The sequence below is a fragment of the Mustelus asterias genome, chromosome 1, assembly GCF_964213995.1.
Source record: "Mustelus asterias chromosome 1, sMusAst1.hap1.1, whole genome shotgun sequence".
In the NCBI taxonomy this organism is placed as follows: Eukaryota; Metazoa; Chordata; class Chondrichthyes; order Carcharhiniformes; family Triakidae; genus Mustelus; species Mustelus asterias.
Genome location: NC_135801.1, coordinates 12,663,440 through 12,674,230, shown reverse-complemented (window position 1 = coordinate 12,674,230; position 10,791 = coordinate 12,663,440). Strand labels below are relative to the sequence as shown.

Sequence of the window (10,791 nt, the reverse complement as noted above, 5' to 3'; positions counted from 1 at the left end):
TACAGAAAACCAGTCTATCGATTGGAGATGATTGTCTTGGAGTGCAGAAAGTAGCGTATTCCCACAGTTAACTAGGTGTTCACATGCAGGGCAGGTTCTAGAGTAGGGATTGTAACAAGGGTGTCCAAAGCGGTGCAGTTGTTGCTTCATTCCACTTCCAGTCTGATCACACCTGCGAAAAAGAAACCCAGAAATAAGCATCCACGTTTCAAACAGGGCAGGACATTGGTGGAAAACCTCACACATGTACACGGGCAAAAATAACTTTAGCCCGAATGACTATTTTCTCCCCACATGGATGACAATCACCGTCCAACATACTGGTGCAAATGCATGCCCTCCTTGTGCCAGTCCAAATAGTACCTCAAGACAAGATTGTTGCACTGAGATAGGGGAGTATCACAACTGACAGCGATCCTATTCTCCCCTTCCAAACCCATGACCACTTCCAGCAACAGTGCTATCCACTGTGCTACTGTGCCACTTCCACATTTCAGTGGGTGGCACTGTGGCACAGTGGTTAGCACTGTTGCCTCACAGTGCCAGAGACCCAGGTTTGATTCCCAGCTTGGGTCACTGTCTGTGCGGAGTTTGCACGTTTTCCCCATGTCTTCGTGTGTTTCCTCCGAGTGCTCCCGTTTCCTCCCACAGGCTGAAAGACGTGCTGGTTAGGTGAATTGGCCATGCTAAATTCACCCTCAGTGTACCTGAATAGGCACCGGAGTGCAGCGACTTGAGGATTTTCATAGTAACTTCATTGCAGTGTTAATGTAAGCCTACTTGTGACACTAATTAATAAACTTAAAAATATTACCTCGCACGCTGTGGGTGTTGTTTATATGGACTTTAGTAAGGCAGCTAACAAGGTCCCACATGCCAGACTGGCAGATACACAGCAACACGACCACCTGCAAGTTCCCCTCCAAGCCACTCAGCATCCTGACTAGGAAATATATCGCCATTCCTTCGCAGTCGCTGGTTCAAAATCCTGGAATTCCCTCCCAAATGACATTGTGGGTCAACACACAGCATGTGGACTGCAGCGTTTCAAGAAGGCAGCTCACCACCACCTTCTCAAGGGCAACTAGGGATGGGCAATAAATGCTGGCATAGCCAGCGATGCCCATGTCCCATGAATGAATAAAAACAATCCCCAACACTTACACAGCAGCCACCCGATAATGGTCAGGAGCAGGGATCCTGGCCTTTCCCAAACCCAGAAGTGACTATGACCCAAGCCACTTTCATCGCTATGGCGGTGAATAAACTAAGCACCATGCAGGAATTCTATTTTCCTCCGCTTTTTTTTATTGTTGGCTCTGTTCCACTTTCCGCAATGCTCTGACCAAACTTCACACTCTCAGGAAGTTTTGTGGATTTGTTTTTGAACTCTGATCATAAAAATAGCAACCCAGCAAGTTCACCACAAAATATCAGCAACTGTCAAGTAATCTTAGCATGCAATCAGGTAAAAGCAACACCAGGCCAAGTTTGCAATTCACCGCACTGCAATCTAAATGGAGATGTGATTGATTTTGATATGCAAAAAAAGTCAGTGCATTTGATTACTAGGAGGGTTGAAGAATTTTGGCTGCATCACACTCAAGTCTGCTGTCGGCACTCTCACCCGAGTCAGAAGGTCAAACCGCACTCTGGGGTCTGATGGTTTCATGATCATCATTTAATTCTGGAATTTTCATTCCAGATTTTTATTGAATTTAAAGCTGTGATAGGATTTGAATCCAGGTCACCAGGGACACCCCAGGTCTCTGGATTACTAGTCCAGTGACAATACCGGCACCGTAGTGGGTTGGACCTCAAACAATGATGAGACAGACTACAGGAATGAGATAGAGAATCTGGTGAACTGGACAATAATCTCTCCCTCAATGTCAACAAAACGAAGGAAACGATTCAGGAAGTGTAAAGGAGAACATGCCCCTGTCTACATCAACAGGGACGAAGTAGAAAGGGTCAAAAGCTTTAAGTTTTTAGGTGTCCAGATCACCAACAGCCTGGTCCCCCCATGCCAACACTTTAGTTAAGAAAGCCCACCAACGCCTCTACTTTCTTAGAAGACTAAGGAAATTTGGCATTCAGCTATGACTCTCACCAACTTTTACAGATGCACCATAGAAAGCATTCTTTCTGGTTGTATCACAGCTTGGTCTGGCTCCTGCTCTGCCCAAGACTGCAAAGAACTACAAAAGGTCGTGAATGTAGCCCAATCCATCACGCAAACCAGCCTCCCATCCATTGACTCTGTCTACACTTCGCGCTGCCTTGGCAAAGCAGTCAGCATAATTAAGGGCCCCACAAACCCCGGACATTCTCTCTTCCACCTTCTTCCGTCCGGAAAAGATACATGAGGTCACGTACCAACCGACTCAAGAACAGCTTCTTCTCTGCTGCTGTCAGACTTTTGAATGGACCTACCTTGCATTAAGTTGATCTTTCTCTACACCCTAACTATGACTGTAACACCACATTCTGCACTCTCTCCTTTCCTTCTCTATGAACGGTATGTTTTGTCTGTATAGCGCGCAAGAAACAATACTTTTCACTGTATGTTAATGCATGTGACACTAATAAATCAATTCAAATCAATGCCATTTCCTCACCCCAAGTTGATACCTCTACACAGGATGATGGGATTGCTGTAGTGTTGGAGATGCCACCTCCATTAAACCAGGATTCCTGTTAAATTTTTCAGGTGAATGTTAGTGAACCCACAATATTATTCAAAGAGCAGGGGAGTCCCCCTCTTTCCAGCTCTCAACCAAATACAGAACAGTAGATTATTTAATAAAAGCAAATTACTGTGGATGCTGGAATCTGAAACCAAAAGAGAAAATGCTGGAAAATCTCAGCATCTGTAAGGAGAGAAAAGAGCTGACGTTTCGAGTCCAGCTTTGACAAAGGGTCGACTGGACTCAAAACGTCAGCTCTTTTCTCACCTTACAGATGCTGCCAGACCTGCTGAGATTTTCCAGCATTTTCTCTTTTGGTGACAATAGATTATTTATTGCATCCCGGTTTGTGAAATCCTACGATGCGCAAAAAAAAAGATTTCACCATTCTGCACTTCAAAAGTAATTCTTATGAATCTCGGCACAGGAGACGACCGTTTGGCCCATCGTATGTGCACCGGCTCTCCAAACAAGCATCATGGCTTAGTGCCATTCCCCTGCCCTTTCCCCGTACCCATGATATCCTGAGGTTGTGAAACGTGGTGTAAATGCAAGTTCTTCCTTTGTTCTTCCTGTTTTTTGTGGTCATTTCTTGTGTTGGCCTTTGCAATGTCTAGCAATTGAAAGAACGAACCAGGTCATCCATTTTCTGGTGATGTTGGTGGATGAATGTTGGATAACAGAGTTGTTTGAATTCTCCTGTTCTTCTTCAAATCTCGATTTGATTTATTGTCACATGTATTAGCATACAGTCAAAAGTATTGTTTCTTGCTTGTTTTACAGACAAAGCATACCGTTCATAGAGAAGGAAAGGAGAGGGTGCAGAATGTAGTGTTAGATTTACAGACAGTTTATAAGAGTTAGAGTTATAAAAGCACAGAACGAGAGTAAAAGATAGGATTAGAGGAAATGCTGGGGACAGCTCACAAGAAGTCACCACGCTCCGGCACCATCTCGAAGTCTGAAAGAACATTGTCGTTCCACCTGTCATGTTTCTGATCAGGAACAAAATACCACCTGCAACAACCTGACACTCATTTAGTGTTGCATTGGAATGTCAGTCCTAAAGGTGAAACTTTAAACCACAGCCTTCTGAATTCAGAGGCACTTTTGATTGTGGGATCGTGCTGTGCACAAATTGGCTGCTGTGTTTCCCTGTATTACATTACTTCAAATGTACATCATTGACTGTGGAGCATCTTGAGCTTGCGAAAGGCACTACACAGGTATAATAAATTCTTTCTTCTCTCTGTTGCTAGGATCCTTCCAACAGCAATGTTGGCTTCTAGTTCAGAGACTAGCCCCACAATTGTGTGGATTGACATTCTACAAATTACGATAAACTAACCGTTAACTCAGTGATGTGGATTGAAAGAAAGTATTCGTGTAACAGCAGAGACTCAGGAATAAAGAGAACTGGGGACAACTTGAAGCCAGTTGATATGCAGGCAATGTTGGACTGTTGGGATGTAGCTGTTAAGTCGCCAGTTGATCAAACTGGTCATATGTCTAAATACACATCATGGATGAGTAATGTAACAAGATTTACTATCCCTTACATTTCTATCAACTGCAGCAGGCTAATTCTGTCAAGGATGTAATGAAACATTCATTTTAGGTTACGCTGTGTTAAACTTTTTAAAAATTCATTTGGGGGACATGGGCATTGCTGGCTGGCCAGCATTTATTGCCCATCCCTAGTTGCCCTTGTTCAGAGGGCAGTTGAGAGTCAACCACATTGCTGTGGCTCTGGAGTCACATGTAGGCCAGACCAGTAAGGACAGCAGATTTCCTTCCCTAAAGGACATTAGTGACCCAGATGGGTTTTTCCGACAATCGACAATAACCATGAAACCATCGGTAGATCCTTAATTCCAGATATTTTTTATTGAATTCAAATTCCACCATCTGCTGTGGCGGGATTCGAACCCGGGTCCCCAGAACATTAGCTGAGTTTCTGGATTGTCTGGCAGTAATACCACTAGGGCATCGCCTCTCCTGAGCCTGGTTAACGCAGTATGAGGGAGGATACAAGCAAAATACTGCGGATGCTGGAATCTGAAACAAAAACACAAAATGCTGGAAAATCTCAGCAGGTCTGACAGCATCTGTGGGGAGAGAATACAGCCAACGTTTCAAGTCTAGATCATCCAGACTCGAAACGTTGGCTCTATTCTCTCCCCACAGATGCTGTCAGACCTGCTGAGATTTTCCAGCATTTTCTGTTTTTGTAATGCAATGTTAGGGTACTTTTGAATGATGCTCAATGGAAGCAAGTTGAATTCAGCAATCAAATTCCTTCCCTGGTTCTCATATGTTGACAGAATGCATCACCCTTAAATGGAGAAGCAATGAAGCAAAGCACTGTTAGTAATACATCAAGTGGCGCTCTGTTCAGTCTCTCATATTTTCTCGTCAAAATAAAGTTAACTTGTGATTAACTTGTGTTTATTTAGTTTGTGCCGGTTGCCAAGCACTTTCTTGTGAAGAATTATTGGTTTATGCGTGATGACTCAAGGGCTAATGAGTCACCATCATACATAAAACCCTTGGGGCGGGTGAAAAAAAGCCTCATTCCAATTGATTATTCAGACAGTGTCATCAGTGTAAACCACTCAAGTTGACTACTCCTCAAGTACTGCCAAAGATGGCCAAATTTATTGCTTAAAACTCCAAGTACAAAATCTCAGTTGAAAGGATTTAAACAAACACTGGCCAAGCCCAAGGGTATAATGCTCAAGGCAGAGACAATCCTTTCAATGACAAGTAAATTTTAGCCTTCACTCAACAAATGTTCAGAAGCAGGTCCAAAATACACATCTTGTAATCCTGGAAGAGAATTAACTTTGCAACTTAACTGCTTTAGGATTTAGCTTTAATACTCAATGCTAACGCCTTTGCATTAGTGTCAAGCTATCATTAGCTCAGGGACAAACCTGCTTTTTTGAAAAAACGTCAGGAAAATCTAAGTTCCAAAATTGTTTCTCAATGAGAGATTGATTTAATGCCGACATCTGGAAAACGTAGTGAGGTCCTTCCCGTCGAGTCTCCCACTCTCCTGCTGGCACTTGTGTTCCAGCTTCTTAAGAGTTAGTTTGTTAAGTCATTCAGCAGCCGTACCGTCCAGCAAGATGAACAAACTGGAATTCTTTTAACCTCCAATGTATTTTAATTCTATTAACTCCAGCTGCCAAAGCAAAGATTGCCAAGTTAGCTAAAGGTTACAGTAAGCCTAGAGGCAAGCCACAATCCCACTTATCCTCCCCCGCCGCCTTTCGTACAGATTACTTCACAGATAGTGGCGACACAATTTTGCATTGCAGTACAAGGGGACAAAATAGCACAGCATATTTTATATTATTTTGTGTGCGAGTGTGTGTGAGCATGCATGCAAGCGAGTGTAAGCATATGTGTGTGTGTGTATGTGCGTGCGTGTATGCATGAACACATACGAGCATGTCTTTGAGAGTGTGTATGCATGCGTAGTGTGTGTATGCCTAAATGGAAGTGGAATACTCCAGAGAGAAAGAAAAATCATTGGTTTACTTACGTTACGGTCACTATTTCTAGGTGAAAGTTGACAACAGATGGACTTTATTTTCTTATAAGCTCTGCACGTGTGGACAGTGTGCTAAGTGCCTCATTTGGTCATGGCCACAGCTAAACAGTGACCTTGGAAAGCCTCACCATCTTCAGCCTACATCCACGCAAGATTGCTTTCCTTTGAGGATCACTAGGTAGCAGCCTGGAGCAGGATCCCTGGTTGTTGTTCTGCTCCCTATTCCCCCTTTGTTCACCAGAATGAGGTTGCCAGTAGAGTAGATATTACAGTTTATGATTTCGCTCTATGGTGCTTGTACTGCTCGCTAATAGTCACAGAGAAATCTTTTGACAGTCCCTTTAAAATCTTCAGCCTGGAAGGTCGAAGGCAGCAAGATGTATGGGCTCACCATCCCCACGATGCAAGTTCCCTTCCAAGCCGCCCACTTGGAACTCTATCACCGTTTTTTCACGGTGGCTGGATTTAAATCCTGGAACTCCTTCCCTAACAGCACTGTGGGTGTGTCTACACCACATGGACTGCAGTAGTCTATTTTTCTCTATCTCTTTCCTGAACCACCGCCAAGTTCTCACTAATGATGGCCACATCCCATGAACAAACAGAAAAAACTAAACCCAAAAAACTTAGTCATTACTACAAGGGAAATAAATTTTCCAAGTTAAAAGGTTGCTGTCGAATTTGTATTTCTTCTGTAGCAACTGAAATCCTTCCTTAGTGACTCATGCAGACTACAGTTGCTGGAAATGCTTGCTAACTCACTGTGGTGAACCATAGATGGTTACCACTATGGGTACTGAACCATAGATGGTTAGCACTATGGGTACTTGTACATATGTTACTGTTGTCACTGTTGGGGTGTTCTACCTGTTGGTATTGTTCTGTGGTACACTCCGGTTGGCTCCGCCTACCTGTAGGAGTATAAAGGTCACTGCACTGCCTGGTGACCCTTTAGTCTGGGATTGTATTGTTATGCAGTATGCTCCATTCTTGTTACTAATAAAAGCCTTTATTTCCCGGGTACGATCCAGCCTCCTGAGTGATTTAATCGCGCATCACTCACCAATTTAACCATTTCTAATACATAGAGTGGTTGATGAGTCAGTGACTTGGACACGAGTCTGACTGATGACGAGTTTTATTGAGCTGCAATTTATCTTGTTATGGGGAGAGGCGGTGGGGAGGTGACTTGTGACTTTTAATTGACGAAATTTTTCAGTTTAGAAGAAAACTGCATTTATTTTTTTAATCCCAGCACAATACGGCTGATTGCTGTTTTTGGCACCAAACACAACTGGTGTAATTCACAGAATCATAGAATCCCTACAGTACAGAAAGAGGCCATTCGACCCATCAAGTCTGCACAGACAACATCCCACCCAGCCCCTATTCCCTTCACCTCACCCTGCTAATCCCCCTGACACTAGGGTCAGCACAGGTTGTGCTTGCCTCCTATGCTATCCCATCCATTTGAGACTGCTGATTGGCTGCTTCGGAGACTGGACTGCCAGATCCACAACTGGAATTGGCCAATCAGGAATGGTCTCAGTGCTGGATTCCCTCCTTTCTCACCAACCTCGAGTGAGGAGAGATCTATTCATTGGCATCAGTGGAGGAACCCCAATAGAGCAATTCCAACTCTCCAGTCAAAAGGTTTTCAGTCCAGCTGTCTGCTGGCAAACATCCCCACCCCAAAGTCCCAAGGTGTATGTCCTATGTGTAACCACCCCTATCCAACCCCTGACCCATTACATGACCATCTGGCTGAACAGGAGATAGGTACCAGGGCGAGGGACTAGGGAGCAAGTAATCAAAACTGACAAGCAAAAGCTCGACAGCCTTTACATGTAACACATAGTTGTAACTGCACTGAATGCGGATATGTTGAGGTCATTTTAAAATTGATTCAAGCACAACGTGTGAATTGCTCTTGCAAGGTTTCCAATCTCATTGTCACCAAATGTTGCATCATTTGGTTAGAAAAGTGCTGAACGTTTGGTCACAAGGATAGCTGCGATTTGTAAAACATATGGGCTGATTCACCAGAGATCCTTAGACAGCACCTTCCAAACCCACAAACAATTCCATCTTGAAGGACAAGGGCAGCAAGGGAGCATCACCAGTTGCAAGTTCCCCTCCAAGCCACTCATCATCCTACTTGGAAACATATCGTTGTTCCTTCATAGTCAGAGTCAAAATCCTGGAATTCCCTCCCCAACGGCATTATGGGTCAACCCACAGAACATGGACTGCAGCGATTCAAGAAGGCAGCTCACCACCACCTTCTCAGGGGGCAATTAGGGATGGGCAATAAATGCTGGCTAGCCAGTGACACCCATGTCCCACAAATGAATTTAAAAAAATGTGTGGCACAGTGGTTAGCACTGCTGCCTCACAGCGTCAGGGATCCGGGTGTGATTCTCGGCTTGGGTCACTGTCTGTGCGGAGTTTGCACGTTCTCCCCATGTCTGTGTGGGTTTCCCCTCACAGTCCAAAGATGTGCAGGTTAGGCATATTGGCCATGCTAAATTGCCCCTTAATGTCAGGGGGACTAGCTAGGGTAAATGCATGGGGTTATAGGGATAGGGCCTGGGTGGGATCAGTGCAGACTCGATGGGCTGAATGGCCTCCTTCTGCACTGTAGGATTCTATGATTCTATGTTCCTTCAGGGCCGAGTGAGGCCAAATTTCATTCACCACCTACAAGGCCATCCTGAAAAACAAGCTTCGACATTTGTGTCACGAATTAAATGCAATTTTTATACGTGCTTACGTTCAAAGCAACACAGTTCTTTTCCCCAATTTATAGTTCTGAATGACTTTAGATACTATATGAGTTGTAAAACTCGAACTGTAATACTTATCCATGAATGACTGTTAGAAGCTCCTTGTAATGTTTAGGCTGCTATTAAATTTACAGCTGATTATTCCGTCACAATGTCAGAAAATGTGCATCTGGAAAGTTAAAATCTAAACACCAGGAAAGGCCTATAGCCTAGGATAAAGCAAAGGCTTCTGCAAGTTCCACATGTGCATTTTAATCTCAATCAGAAGAGCAGTGTATGGTGAAGTAAAGAGTGTTAGACGTGTTGCTGATGTGAATCAAAGCTGAAAATGCTGGAAAAAAATCAGCAGGTCTGGCAGCAACTGTGGAGCGAGAAGCAGAATTAACATTCGGAGTCCAATATTCAGTTCTGAAGAAGAGTCATACAGACTCCATAAGAAATAGGAATAGGAGTAGGCCATTCAACCCCTCAAGCTTGCTCCACCATTCAATAGGATCATGGCTGATCCGACATTCCTCATGTCCACTTTCCTACCCTTTCCCCGTAACCCATCATTCCCTTACTGATCAAAAATCTATTGCAGCCTTAAATTTACACAAGGAGCTGAGTTTTCCCATCCTGTCTGCCATGGGAATTGTAGCAGGAGAGACATGCATCATGCAAAGGTCCATTGATCTTGGGCGGGATTTTCCATGGTTGGAAAATCCTAATGTGGAGATGCCGACATTGGACAGCGGTAAACACAGTAAGAAGTTTAACAACTCCAGGTTAAAGTACAACAGGTTTATTTGGTAGCAAATGGGCTGTTTGTGAACAGAATTCCCACTCACCTGAAGAAGGAGCTTAAGGCTCCGAAAGCTTGTGGCTTTTGCTACCAAATAAACCTGTTGGACTTTAACCTGGTGTTGTTAAACGTCTTACTGGAAGATCCTACCCAAGGACTCTGCTCCCACAGCTCTCTGTGGCAAAGAGTTCCAAAGACTCACAACCTTCTGAGAGATGACATTTCTCCTCATCTTAGACTTAAATTGGCGCCCTTTATTCTGAGACTATGCCCTCTGGTCCTAGACTCTCCCATGAGGGTAAACATCCTCTCAGCATTTACCCTGTCAAGCCCCTTAAGAATCCTCTATGTTTCAATGAGATCACCTCTCAATCTTCTACATCCCAATAAGTAGAGTCCCAACTTATTTAACCTTGCTTAAGAAGACAATCCCCCCATACTGGGGATAATCCCAGTGAGCCTTCTCTGAACTGCCTCCAATGAAATATCTTCCCTTAAATAACTCCAGTTTGCACGTTCTCCCCGTATCTGCATGTGTTTCCTCCAGATGCTCCGGTTTCCTCCCACAGTCCAAAGATCTGCAGGGCGAGTGGATTGGCCATGGTAAAAATGCGCAGAGTCACGGGGATAGGGCAGAGGGGAGGGCCTGGGGATACTCTTTCGGAGAGTCAGTGCAGACTCAATGGGCCAAATGGCCTCTTTCTGCATTGTAGGGATTCTACAGTTCTATGGAAACGTTAACTCTGGGCAGGATTTTCCTTCATGCGCCCCAAGACTGGAAATTCCCATCGGAGGTCAATGGACCTTTACATGGCCCGCCGAATTTCCCATCCAGCCCGCTACGATTCCCGTGGCGGGTGGGACGGGAAAATTCCGCCCTCTGTTTCTCTTTGCTCAGATGCTGTCAAGACCTGCTGTGTTTTTCCAGCACTTTCTGGTTCTAGGTTTGATTCCCGGCTTGGGTCGCTATCT

The 10,791-nt window shown here is 44.3% G+C and overlaps 1 long non-coding RNA gene across 1 annotated transcript in view; it reads right to left on the bottom strand.

Moving 5' to 3' along the window:
- Positions 1 to 34: 34 nt before the first annotated feature.
- The window catches only part of LOC144491555 (uncharacterized), a 48,756-nt gene continuing 37,999 nt past the window's right edge, over positions 35 to 10,791 (bottom strand). The window contains exon 3 of the long non-coding RNA XR_013497464.1: positions 35 to 172. This is a non-coding gene — a long non-coding RNA (uncharacterized LOC144491555). The remainder of the gene's footprint in view (positions 173 to 10,791) is intronic.